We start from the raw sequence: 14879 nt of genomic DNA on the forward strand, positions 1-14879 counted from the left end.
CTGAAGGTTGCTGACTCCAAAACAGCAAACATTTTATGCACAGGAGCAGTATGCTTATTGCAGGGAAAGCATGTCCATGCTGGTTGTAATGACTCCACTGGATGATTTTGCCAGATTGAGGCCAAAACACTCCACACCTTTGAGGATAGCATTGTCCTTAAATCAAGGGTCTATTGCAATTATAATAAAGAATCAAATCTCTGATTTTGCACAAGGAAAGGTGGGAGCTGAACAAATATATAACAAGCAATGAGGAGACAGGACTTTGCCTTGGGACTAATTGCTCCATGTTAAGTATATTCTTGAAAATTCTGGCTTTCAGTTCTAGGTTATACATCTAAGGAGTGTAACTGCTAACTGTCAACACCACAGAGCCAGGATAAATCCTGTTTTCCCTCCTATCCTATTACTCAGCAAAGGGCTAATCATAACTGCCCAAAATAAATGTGACATTATAACGTAAGGCCTTCACTATGCCTTGCCATCCATCTCTCTTTCTGGATTATTTCATTATTTCCTTTTCTGCCTTCCTTGTCCTTCTTCCAGCATACTGATTTTAAGTGACAGTGTCTAGGGCTACACAATCATGTAAAATGGAAAACACTTCAGGCTCTTCTCTTGTTTCTTTAACTGAATGAGAAAATGCACAATTATAAAACTTAAAGCAAATATCAGAAGCAAAAACTTCCACCAAGACAAACAAACAAAAAAATCAGAACACTGCTAATTATCTCTTACTAACAGCATAATTATTAATCTTTGACCATGTTGGCAGAGGAAAGCAAGTGGTACAAACTCTCATCAAGGAAAAAGAGCAGGAAAAATACAGCCCTAGAGGTCAAACCTTGATTTTGCAAGGATGTCAAAGGCAAACTGCAGTAACTAGTCTCTTTGCTCTGGTGTGTGCTCTGCAAGAGAGCACTGAGCTTGACTTCAAGTCCATTTCAAAACCAACAAAGAAACAAAAAGATTTCTCATTAATTTAAAGGAAATTTCCTTTTCCATAGGAAACATCACAATGTATTTAATTTTTATATATAACTTTGTATGCTCAAAATTTCAAAATTAGCATGGAACAGAAATATGAAGTTTTTTACCATTTCTATTTATGAAACACAAGGGTGTTCATTGATTTTTTTTTTTTTTCTCAGACACAGGACTAACCTGAGTTTCAGGAATGAGAAATTTGCAGGCAGGATATTGATATATTTTGATATCCCACCTTACAGCATCAAAGAGAAGTAAATTGCTGCATTGTCCTGGATATTTCTAATATAAAAAAAGCATTAGGAGCAATGATTGCAAAGCCCAGAGCAACTTTACCTTCTTCAGCACATGAGATATTCTCCCTTTCATAAGATTTTCACCTTGGTTTCTGTAATATTGCTGAATTTTCCCCACTGGGACAGTAAAAGACTGGATTAGCATTTGGGTTGTTCTCTAGATTACTACTTTAGGAATGTTACACTGAAAAGTATTTGCTGCTACACGAAAACCTTTTTTTTTTTTTTTTCCCCTTTTCTTTTCTTTTCTTTCTCTTTGGTTGGCTTGTTTCTAGAAAGATAACTTGAAAAAAACAGATGGAATATAATTTTGAATGTAAAACTCAGTTTAACTTCACTAAAATCCTAGTTAGAGCAGCTCTCAGACTGAGCATCCAACAGGAACTGTAAGATGCTATATGGCAATGCATATTCCTCAGCCTATAGAGGGAAAGCGAAATCAGAAATGTGTACTCTTCACAGGTAAAATCCACAGAGAGAAGTATTAGCATTTACATTATTCTTGTGCCCTTTAGTCGAGATCCAAATTTATCTTACTAAATTGCCATCTTCAGGCAATCTATTCTTTCTGCAAGTCTGAAAGTGCTGTTTTGTATGCCCAGTACAATGTTGTTTAGCCATTAATGTTCACAACAATGATGTCAAAAAGGGATGACGTTTATTATTTGACACCATTTTAGTCTTATTCCTCTCAAAGTTGGAGTCACACTTTAAAATTCAGAAAGGCACTTGGTTGCGGTCTGTTTCACTCATTATCCAAATGCCAAATAATAAACTTCATATAATACGAACTTTATTCAACTGAACTCAGCACAACTGGCTTTTGCAAAAATTTCTTGAAGGTACATATCAACACATCTTCCTTCAGATAAACATAGCATTAGCAATAATTAACAACCATCAGTGATGTAACATAGTACTCTACACGCGGATCAACATGACTTGACTTTTGATCAGTGACTTTTGATTTGCCTCTGACGTGCTGCCGTCACAGTGTGCATCTGGAGCTCTCCCCTTGGGACAGGAGTTCCTGCGCTGCCAAGTGGCCACCCTTCCACTGCATTCATTCACCTTTTGCTACAGCATTGCCCTGATGTGTCTACAAATAATTTGTCTGAGTGAATGGTGCCTGCACTTGAAAACTCAGATAAAATGAGGTTATCTAGTGAGGTCTTCCCAGCTGTAAATGAAGTCATTAATTTAGTCACTACACTGGATGATGTTTTGCACTCTTTGAAATCAGATTTCTTTCTGCCTCGGAAGTTAGCATTTAATTTAGTACTCTGGATGCTCTGCCAATTTGACAATGCCAATGCATCATTCATGCTCCACGAGCTTCACTTGAGACTGCCTTATTTCCTCAGCTTGGCAGAGTCCAGTTGCTTCATTAAGTGCCTTTCAGTGGTCAAAACTGGATCTCAGAATGGACCTAACTCTCCACCCTGCAAACTGACCTGAGGTCAAGGAGTCGATCGCTCTTCTTTGTGTTTAAGCATTTCGTCTCTAAAGTCCTATCACAAAGAGATTTCCTTCTTATCTTATGTCATTAAAAGCAGCAAGGCGGTCTGGAGGTTGGCTTCCCCTACCTGCAGGAGAATTACCAGGTCCAATGTCATAGATACAAATGATGTCTGTAAGAATTGAAGCCCTGCTACCCACTGTGTTGGATGAAACCTTGTGACTCTGTGTTTGGCATCTCCGAGGGCAGACGTTAACAGTCACTCCTTTTGCCCTGTTCCTCTTCTTGAACTCACTGGTTCATTTAGACCATTGTTACCTCCTTCCACTTTAGCTGGCATCAGTGACTCCTCAGGAGAGCCCCTAGCCCTGCTCTGCTTCCCTGGCCATGGTGGGAACCAGCCCAGGGAACTGATGCAACCTCTCAGGTGAAAGGGCAGGCTAGTAACCAGGGAAAAGGTGCTATGGAAAAGGGAGTTTCTTCACAGCAGTGAGTGCTGCCTACCACAAAGGCCGGTCTTGTTACTGGCCCTCCTGTAGTATCATCTGTGTCCTACACAGTCTTTGTTTCTTTGGGCTTGGGTAGGCAGAAAAGGAAATCAGAAAGGAGGCTGCAGTGCAGTGGCATGGGGAAATGATGAGGACTATCAGAGTCTGCAGAGCTGGAGTCCAGGGGTGACAGGAACACAGGGGGTTTCAATGTGCCTGACAGGTTCCCCAGGCAAGAAAATGAAATCTCTCCCTATCTTTCCCGACTCTGAAAATAATAACCTTTCTCAGGAGAAAGCTTGCTGCTTGTGCTCAAGAGACAGAAGACGTGATATTACAATCACATTCATTCTTTTATCTCTCCATGACTTGAATACATTTAAATCTTGAGTGATTACAATGAAGAAAAGCAGGAAGGAAAGATTGTTTATGGCAACTTGGAAAAAAACAAAACAACCAAGAATCTATCTTGAATTCAGATACTTAGAATAAAAGTTAAAAATGGCATCTTACCCTCTCCACAGCCACCGTTTATGCTCCTCCAGAGCTTGATGGGAAAAATATTGTAGTAGCAGGATGGTAACTACTGATATACATGACCTTGCCACAGATGGCAAGATGACCTTGCCACAGAAGGTCATAAACTGTTTCACTGGTGACTGTATTAAAAGTTTTATCCCATTATTTATTTCCGTTTCATTAACTCAGAAAAAAAAAAAAAATGTGGCCATAGCTTTACATGTTCTTGTCTCTGGTTTCCATATCATGTCAATTCTTATTGATATTCTTCTCTCTCATGGGTTTGGAAAGAGGATGTTATAGAAACAGTAGGTGAGGGATGAAATTATTGCTGAAATAGTATGTGCAGGAGTCAAAAACATCTTCTGAATGTCTTTTTTTTATAAACTGATAGCCGAAATAAGTTCTAAATAGATCCTGAATAAAATAAATTAACTCAACAGTCAGAGTATGTAACTGTTAAGCAGGTATTCCTTTATTTACAGCCCTGGGGAGCACTGGGGATAGCTCTGCCTTAAGTGGTCCAACAAAGGAGCAAAACTGAAGAGAATATATGTTGCAAACTTATACATATTCAGTAAATTCCCTGGAATTATTTACATAAACATAAGATTTCCTGGAACTCATTAATATAAGCAAAAGTCCTTTTGCATATGTACAGAGGTTCCCTCTGGTTGTCTTTAAGTGGTCTTTGGGATCAAGTAAGAACTCTTCCTCCCTTGTCTGCTAGTTGACCTTTCTTCTGATTCTGCGCAGTGGAGTCCCTTTTTCTCAATTAATTTTCTTGTCTTCGTACTCTTACAAGGTTGTCTAATTTCTTTATTAATGCTTGCAGATGTTCTTCCTCGACTGATTGTGCTATTCCTAAACCATTACAGTTAGGTTAAACATCTACTACTCTAAGACACCTTATGACCTTCCGTCTATTGGCTAGCTACACAACATTCCAGAGCTAACTTAAAATTTTACAATAATTCTGCAGCTTTGCTTCGTCTTGATGTGGTGCTTAGGGACATGGTTTAGTGAGTTAGGTGGTGTTGGGTTGGACTTGATGATCCTTGAGGTCTTTACCAGCCTTAATGATTCTATGATTCTATGATCTTCACTCATCTCCACCTTTCTCCATCTTGCCAGTGAAGACTAGAAAAAAGAAGCAGTCCAAGGTCTATGACCACAGGAGACCTATTTTGAATACCTAGCCCTGGCTGACAGTTAGACTGAGTCAATTTCTTTCCTTCAGAAGAAAGGTAGGGTGCAACTGGAAGGATCATTTGCTTCAGGTCCTTTCCTGTTAGAAAGATTGGACATGATCTGGAACAAGTTTGGTTTCCTCCTCCAGCAATGTGTGGCCTCACATATGCCCTGCCATACACCAGGATATACAAGACACCTTTAGCATGCTGTGAACAGAACCCATTGTTGGCTGCATCACCACCCTTTCATCACTTTGGACACAGGACTGAAAGCTTTACCTGCATACAAGGCCAACAGGGACACCAAACAGAGGGACAATGTAGACCAAGGCTTAGGCTGCAAGGACACAGCCAGCGTGCTCTAGAGGCTGTGACCTGCTAGTCTTCAACAGCTTGGGCATAAGCCAGTCCAGTGCTGCTCTAGGGGCTGTGGTTGTCCTTCCCAATGGAGTGGGGGAGACAGGGCCCAGTTTGGTGAGGCTCCTTTGTCTGTGAATTTGGATCAGCTCTCCTGAAGAAAAAATCATGGTTGGTCTGTGAGTGAATGCATAAGCCAAAGCCTTGCAACAGGAGCAAGGCTGGAACAAAGACAGACATGGAATTATTCGGTCAGTTGTAGTTACCCAAAGACAAAGACAAAAACACCAACAGGCAAATCTATAAAACCCCAAGAAAATACAAGCAGTGATTAGGAAGATGACAGCTTGGCAAGACCAAGCTTTAGACTGTTCTATGGCGCAATCAATAGAGGCCAGAACTTCCCTGTCCCAGTGACTTCTTGCTGGCTGGCAGATTTCTGAGGGTGAGGAAGGGATGTTGCATCTCTCTTAGGCTGCTCAACAATTATCATTCACTTCAGAAAAATATTCAGGAGGTTTATGGTAGTGGCTCATGCTTATGTAAGTGCCAGAGACTATTGAAACCTGGACTGCAGACATCATCTTTTAATGTAGCATTATGCACAGTTGGTGGCTTTGATTTTGTCTTCCATATTTGACCCTTTGCAGTGGAGGACTTGAACAGCAAGGCTCTTTAATATTCCTTCCCTTGATTTTGCTCAGAACGTCTTTTAAAATCTCATTCACACACTGATTCCCTTTGCCTATAGATAGACTAGACTATGAACAATAATTTCCATTCCAGAGGAGTTGCTGATATTTTATCATTTTTTTGAAATGATATTTTGGAAAGTTAACATATTTTGTTTTAACATTTTTGGGTGAAATGAATAGTGTTGATGTTCTCAAATTAGAATGTTTGTTTTGCTGAACTCAGATGAAACTTTATTTGAAGTCAATTCAAAATGAACATGCCTCTGCAGATGGTGCTGCAGGTCCTTAGCTTTACACTTGCTTTGAGATGAAGCTGCAGTGACCTAGGGGAAATACAGGGTGGGAAAAGGAGCTTGGCCTGTAATGGAGCATGAGAAATAAGTCATGTGAATTCTGACATAATAGGATTTGAAGTGTTCAAGGAGAACACATTTCTGAATAGATGATTATGCTCCATAGTCATTCTGTCTGGGAGACAGGATCCACTGGCATGACAAAGGCAAGGGAATGGGACATTTACACCCAGAGACAGGCAGTGCTGAGTCTCTAACAGTGAAACTTGTCGCAGCAGGTTGGCGCGTGTTTTGTTCCAAAGGGCATCCATAGCAAACTTTAAGAAAGAAAGAACAAGTTCATGGTGTGCAAGAAAAAAAAGAAAACCAATGCTGCAAATAGCACTGATGTTGAGCCTACTTTTCATATCTGTTATCAGTTCTTAGGGAAAAAGGGGACTTGCAGACAGTAAGAGAGTAGTTGATTGGCTGGCTGCTTCTCCCAGGTCCTTCTCCAGCTACAGAACATATTGATTCAATGTACTTATGCACTGGATAGGGTGTTGAAACATTAACTCCCTTTTTCTCTCCTTCCATCTGATTTTCTTACTTTAATCCTATGTAGCAATTGCATAGATTTATTAGCATGTTTATGATGCTGCAAGCGTATGACAAAAAATATCTCATCTAAGTTAATAAGGTAGGCTAACAGCTTGGTTTATGATTACTTCTATTAAATTGATATCAGTGATGTCCATCTTTATTTTCTCTGTACAACAGAATGAAACTGTAGTGCCATTTGCCACATGTTAAAACCAGAGATACACGCCCAGTATATAAAGAGTGTGTGCAGCAGAAGAGTAACTTGCATTATGTTTAGCTACATAATATAGAGACAGAGATGTGCAGGAATAAAAGGTTGAGGCATGCTGGTTGGCCACCTTCATTACATAAAAAACCTAAAGAAAGCAACCAAACGAACCTTCCACCTAAACATCTTAAGGCTTCTTTTTAAGACTCAAGATAGACTCTAAGATCTAAGACAGTTCTTTCTCAGGCGATGTAAATGACTCTTTTTGTCAGGGAAAATCATGTCTTACTAGAGGAGGGGAAAAATGGTATAAAGTATTTAGGTAAGTAGGGGGCTTGGGGGATGTAACAGCTCTTTTGAATACTGACACTAGTGCAGGGTTCTGTATTTGCTGTAACAGGGCTACTCAATGTGCATGACTTAGGTTAACAACTTGTCCAGAGCAATGTCACTATCCTATGAAACATGCAGAATATTTTTCTCCTGTTCCAAAGGGAAAAATAGTTTCTGAAAGTTCCTGTAGGCATTCTCATGTCACCAGCACAATGCTTATTTTTTGAAATTTTTGAAATGAAGCCAAGACAGGCATTTCGCTTTGTGAAGTACCTTTCCTGACCACAATGTCTAGGACATCTAGGCTGTCTAGCACCCAGTCCGTGGTTTATCTATGACCCTATACAATAAGTTTTCTTCATGGGGTGGTTCAAAGAGTATTAAACCAGAAAGAAACAACTCTGATGGATGTTTCATAACAGAAACTAAAAGACATTTCAAATCTAGTTTTGTTTAAAGTAGCACATACCTCAAAAAAATTCCAATCCTGTCAACCAAGCTGTGTGTAGATCATTGGTAAAAATATTGGATGACAGCCTCTTTATTGTGCAGATTGTAACTAGTTTGTGAGTAAACCCGGAGTATGTCAGGTGCATTGCCACAGATGGGAAATAAGGGATAACTTGTGGCATGTTTTGCACCAAAAAAACCCAGCCCAAAACAAGAAAAAAACCCAGAAGCTAACTCAAAATTTTCTGAACATGTTTTGATGAGAACCTCCCTTGTGTCTGCTTGGCATGGAGCTCAGAGTATTTGTCTCATTGAACACCAGAAATGGTTTGTCCTTTACTTGCAAGATTAAGTGGTCACCAAGCTAAAGGGCACAGATTCCAAAACGTATTCTTCAAGTATCACACAGTGAAGTTCAAGCCTGTGGGAAGCCTACCATGTGATGGCATGGAGACAGGTCCCCTGAGGGCTGGGAAACGAAGCCATGGGAGGAGAACAGGAAGTTAGGAGAGAAGGCAAGTTTTTTTTAAGACAACGAGCCAGGGTAGATCAACTAAGTATGAGCAAAATAAACTTCTACATAGTAAGTTAATTTGCTGTACTACTGTCATATGCAGAAAGCATTACTCGATGTGTTTTAGCCTGCACTGTACGGTTATCATAAGAAAAGTCTGCCATCTTGTGGGAAAATGCGGAAAATGCCTTCACATATATTTTGCCTACATTATGCCAAACGAAGGGCAGGTGCCTCCGTTAACAAGTATTTGGGGGGGGGGGATATTCAGGAGGTCTTTATCCAAAGGGAAGTCGCCAGCCTGAACACTTAATAGTGAAGTCAAAACCTCCAACTGACATGTTCAGTTTTCTGATCTAAAGACCTACATGGGCTTTGTAGTTCTCAGACTGATAAACTCAACCAAGAGATTTATTACTGGAAAATGCCAGACTGGCAGACTTCACCCAGCCAGCTGTGGGCTTCTACAGCAGGCTAACTCGTATCCAGAATAGGTGAGCATAGCCCAGCTAATTCATACCATCCTAATCTGTGAGACTTCAAAGGAAAGAATGTGCAGGTAGATCAAAAGAGATGGAAACAAAAATGAAAGGAAAAAGAGAAAATCAGAAATACTTGCAGAACAAAACTTGTACCACCAGGGCCTCAGTCTCTGTGATTCTTGGCAAAGAGTAAGCCAGCAAGACTCCATATCCAAGAGAATGCAGTTACATTAGCAGTGTAAAAAGAAAACTAGACAATAGCAACAAATGTCTTAGAGATAAAATGCTGTACAGCTAATCCTTGGTTTATTTATATAGTTTGGAAAAGTGATGCTTTTCAAACAGACATTTGGATGTGAGTAGTACTGGGCTGCTGTTGCTCAGGAGTCCTGCTGCAAGAGGCATCACGAGGCAGGGAAGATGAGAGAAGAGTAACATGCATGTGTGAGGTCAGGGCATAAAGGCAGAGAAGAAAGGTGAGGAAAGTTGTCCTCTACAAAAAGAAAGAACAGGTAGTAGCAATTGTGCAGGAAAAAGGTTGTGCTGCAGCCTTTCCCTCCCCAGTGGGTGGAGATAGGGCTTTCTCTTCTGGTGAAGCCTGCCCATGGCCCTGCTGGTGCAGAGGGAGAAGGCCACCTCTTAACCCCTCTGCTCACAGCTGGTTCAATAATTGCTGCACACAGTTTCTAAACTGTGAGCTTAATGAGCTCTGTATAGCCCAAGCTGTTCAAGCTTCACAGCTGGGTTTAGCCTTTGACAGGAAGAAGTGTCAGATGTGTCTTATTAGCTGGTCTGCTTTCCCATGGTCAACCATGTAAATAACACAAAATATGGAAGAAAATTCTACTGACTTGAGTACAAAAGAAAAAAACAAAACAAACAGAAACACAGGTTAGGACAAGATGCATTGCCATAAAATCATATTTGGGACACACATGCTTTAAATTTAAAAATGACTGAGAGATGCTAGACAGTGGAAGGAAAAAGGATATTAAAAAAAAAGACTGTTGGAAGTCTTAATAAGCAACAAAAAAGGAAGTCTGAAAACTTTTCTTTTTTTGATGCTTGGAAACCTTCCTTTGTTATTAACAGTCCCTTCAGATATAACAGTGTCCAATGCAGCAGGGAGATAATTTTTAGTTTAATTTGTTACTTTTACATTCTGAATGTTAGTTACAAAATAAAGAGAAGGTCAAGCATAAAAACAAACAGCAAGTCCATGTGATATGTCCAGAGTGTTGGCACAACCTACTTTGAGTGAGAATAGGTCCATAGAGTGGGGCAAGATTCACACCACTGAACTTTAAGCTCAGATACCAAAGTATGGAGCTTGGTTGCATGCTGTTCCCTGGAAGTTTTTAAAGAGAGAAGGACTCCAGAGAGAGATGTTAAGGACTTCTGTTCTATGTCTGAAGTTTGGCAAGTTGAATCAGGACTTTGCTGTGGCCGTATTCACACTAGGGATGTTTGGTTCAGGACACTAGACTGTATCTACTCTAAAGTAAAACTGCACATAGTATAGTTAGACTGCCCCAGCAATGTTTTCTTCAACCTATTGATCTGCCCTGATTGTGTCAAAGTGTTGTTTGGGTAAACATCAGCATGTGTTTGCTGATGCAGCACTCAGCAGAGAAGGTCAGCCTGGACAGAGTGCTGAGTAGACACAGTGACACTGTCCCCAGGCTAACTCATGCAGAGATAGCTCAGAAAATATATTCTGCAGAGAATCTCCTTTGCCCGGGACTGCTAGGAAGAGCAGGGAATGCCAAATATCAGTCACACTGTTCCCTCAAGTTAGCCAAAGCAGTTGTCCAACACTCTGCCTTGTGGCATGCAGGCTTACCCACTGCCTGATGTGCAGGAAAAGCAGGGCCGGTGTTGGCATCAAGGCAACGCACAGCTCCAGCCTTAATCCTCAGGGCAACCGTGAATGCTGTTGCTTTTGCTGATGTAGGAGAATGTCAGCCTCTAGCGGCAACAAATCCATTGCAGCAGAGTGCAGTAGGGCTTTGGTAAAGCAGACGGAAGGCAAAATGAGCCACAAAGGTGGGACCTGGCCTGAATATTGAGAAGAGAGAGAGAGAAGTAGCAAGGAGTCAGCATCAGCCTGATGTTCTTGTAGGCCTTTTTGCATGTAAAGATGGATTATGTAAACATATGCAGATCACATCATCCATTGGTGAGCTTTACTTGGGAAGGCTCAGGCTTTTAGTTTTATTAATTGAGGCTTCCTATGATGACAGCATCAAGTCCAGTGAAGGAAAGGGGACTGCATTTGAATAAAGGTTTAAACAGGCCAGTGGCAACTTCATATTCCTGCTACTGAATAGCCTCTTTGTCAATTCAGCACAGATGTTTGATTGTACCCTGGTTTATTGGTTTTTTTATGGACAGCTGAACTGGTGTCATATAAAAAATTTGCAATAACATTCTTGCATATTTACTTTAAATTTCTCCCAGTTAGTTTTGACCTTTGTAAAGATATAGCTTATATGTGAGTTTTGACTAAGGAACGTTTTTAGTTCCTGTAGTCCCTGACTAGGACAGGACATTGTGATCATTCACTGGACTTAGGGAGCCCATGACAAGTTGTAGAAGTGCTGGGACAAGACAGAAAGCTCCTTGGAGGAAAAAGGATACTTACAGGATGGGAACCCATCTTTCCTTTCATTAGCATAATCTGTCATGGGCCAGTAGGTGATGTGCACTGGCTACACTACATACCTCTTTTTCTTCTTTGTTTCTCCTGGCAATAGACATTTGACTGGCCCCTTTCCCAGTTCAAGCTATTCAACTTGAGACAGCTCCAAACCGCAAAATTGGATCCAAGTTTAATTTCCCAAAGCTTGGGACAGGGTTTTAATCCCATATCTATTTAGAAAGTTGCTTCTTATAACACAATAATTTCTTTCAAATATCTAGAATATACGAAATGTTGTTGACAAGTCCACATACGACATTATTTCAATTATTTTTATTTGGGTTTTTTTTTTTTTTTTCAGTTTAGCTCTGACTCCCAAGAAGAACTGACATATAACTCCACTGATACTTACCTCCTCTGACTTTCAGCTGGATTTATTTCTTAATTTCCTCAGGAGCCGTGGAAACTCCCAGCCGTATGACTTTTAACAGGCTCACTTTTAAGGCAGATCATTTCTCCTCCCTGCTCCATCTCTCTAGGAAATCTCCCCTCTACTCTTTCTAGTGACAAATTCTGCCGGCATACCAGGTAACTTAAAAAAAAAAAAACCCAAAACAATTGCAGCTCTTGCACATGGGGTGAACTGTATTTTCTCCTTGCACACCCATGCAATGAGGTGGAGAAGGGAGGATATGAGGACCTCCTCATAGCCTTGTTTGGTGCAGGGAAGCCAATTAAGGTCCCAGAGAGTGGGTAAAGGTATGTTACTTATCACCTTGGGCCAGTATGAAGGAAAGAAGTTATTGTATGGTTTAAAACCAGTCCTGGAGATTTTAGATCAGAACTCCAAAACCCTGACTGGCATTCTGTCATAATTTTTATTATTTTCCAGAAAGAAAAAAGTAGGTGACCTTATTTCATCTCCTAAAACTTTTTGCAAGCCACAGCACATTGTGTAAGAAAGCTTTTCCCTGCTCTGCACTGATGACGGCATCTGTTTTCTGAACCTGGATCTAGTTGGTGCTAGGCTGTGTTACGGATGAATTGCACAGGCAGTTTTCTGTCTCTGTCCTTAAAACCACACTGTTTTAAAGAAGTATCCCACAGTATTTTTTTTGGCTGGAGTTTGCCAGACTGTCTTGAGACTTTAGTTTTGCCAGATATTGCTATCATGATCAGTAAAATTTTTCACCGCACTTATTTCCCTCCATGAAGAAAGCAAGCTCAGGTTCCATGCCTTTCTAAAGACTAAATGTTATGTAGGATTTGTGCTGAAAAATCTATGCTGGATTTATATGGCATATGGACACTTATGATGCCACATATCCACACCTAAACTTTTGTGCTACTTAGTGCTGTTTTGTGCCATTACCAAGACCTTCTCAGAGACTGTAGATTATAGTATTTCCTTTATGTTCCCCTATCAAGAGATACACTCCCTGATAAATTTCTTGCTTGCTGACTAGACCATTTTCCTCTGGATCCATGTTTCTTCCATGTGCTGGTTCTTTGAGCCATATCCATCTATAGATGAGTAGAGGAAAGAAAAATAGCTGCACATCAGTACTGCAACTGTTCCCCTACAAAGTCCTAAAATGATTAAAGCTAATGGGAGAGCACTCCACCCGCTTTGTGTCATCACCCCAGTGAATATGGGATGCTTTTAAGTTCCCCCTTCCCATTTCCATAGCCTTTGTTAGAGGCTGAGGTTTGGCCAGGAGCTGGCATCTCAGGTATGTGTGAGCCCTGAGCCTCTTTGAGGGAGCCAGCAAAGAAAATGCTGGAGAAGCAGCTAAGAAGAAACTACTAGAGGCATTCCTCTGAGGCACATGCTGTGAAACTCTAAGAAACAGGGACACAAACAGGGAAAATCTGTGACCAGACACTTAGCAAGGTCACTGATGAACAACTGTCCTTTAAAACCAGGTCGATCCCATTATAGCTCCTCATTCGTTATTCTTTCCATGCTTCCTGAGTGTTCAGGTCAGTCTGACTTATAAAAATAAATGCATTCAACTGTGCCTTTGGTATCACATATTCAGGAAGGAGAGAAGAAGTGTTGTAAAAATCCTCTTGCTAACTAATAACGAGAGTCAGAATGACTGAACCTCAACAGCCAGTCCAGATCAGGAGCTGGGGTAGGAGATGAATCTGCCAGAAAGTTGCAAATAAGCGACATATTTAAACCAGAATTTACTTCAGTGGGAGTCTGGCCCAAGGAAGAATTTCTGGATTTGGCCCAAGCAATATAAATAATGCAAGACAGCTTGGTCAGTTTCTCAACTTTTAACTGGACAATCTCTTTAGATTTAAGGCAAATTTATCAAAAAGCCTTTCTCTCTCTGCTGAGAAGCCAGGCATTGGGAAATGGGACTGTGAAAAAACACTTTGGGGATGTCCTCTCATCAAAATGATCAGTGATGTGATTCTGATTAGCAAATCTCTAACAGACACTAGAAGCAGTGTCCATCCTTGCCCATACCTACAATTTGTTTAGACAAGACTGAGCCACCTGCTCTTCTAGCTGGCTCTGCTTTGAGCATGTTGAACTGAGTTATCTCCACTGATCACCAACATTATTTTTTTCTGCGATTCTATGAATCTAGTGCTATAAGAAGGCTCTAGTACACTTCTAGTCATTCTTTAAATGTTATTAATTAATTTAAAAGATGACATCCACACCATTTCAGAGCCTGTTCCAATACTTATGAATTAAGAAATTTCTGATGAATTTCTGAGTAAGACAGTGCAGGGAAGTACCTACTCAAACTTCAGTGGGATGAAAGAATAGGACAAGTTTATAGGATAGTAAATACCAGTTACACATAACTTTTAATTTAACTAACACGGCCACATATAAAGCATGTAGTTTAAACAATATGGTCACATTTAAAGGCCTTTCTTATTCTTGCCTGGCTTCAGCTCTTCTGTGTAGTTTTTTCAGTTCTAAGAAACAGATGATAATGATTTTCCTATTGCTTACTGACTTGACTCACTGTCCCTTTCACCAAAAGTGAGACAAGCAGTGATAAAAATTATGTTGGTCATGTAGAGATGACATTGTATCTTCTCACCCTAAGACACCCCTAAGCAAGTGTCCTGATCTTATAAATGTTCCTTAGTGTCTACATGTTTGTAATTCCCCAATTTCAGTTGCAATGTCATTGTGCTGGATGTTCGGTCTGCAGGATCAAAGACTTGGTACAGTCATGAGTTGTATGACAAATGAGAATGAGTTTCAAAACTGTTTACATGACTTCAGGCTGAACTTGCTAAGTTATTTAGTTATCTAAACATGGAGAGGATGACAAAAGAAAATTTTTGAAAACCCCTCTACTGGTTGGGAACAAGAACACAAGTTTTTGAATGTCCAAGTCCACAA

This window comes from Pterocles gutturalis, unplaced genomic scaffold, assembly GCF_000699245.1.
Source record: "Pterocles gutturalis isolate BGI_N339 unplaced genomic scaffold, ASM69924v1 scaffold6105, whole genome shotgun sequence".
NCBI classification, from domain to species: Eukaryota; Metazoa; Chordata; class Aves; order Pterocliformes; family Pteroclidae; genus Pterocles; species Pterocles gutturalis.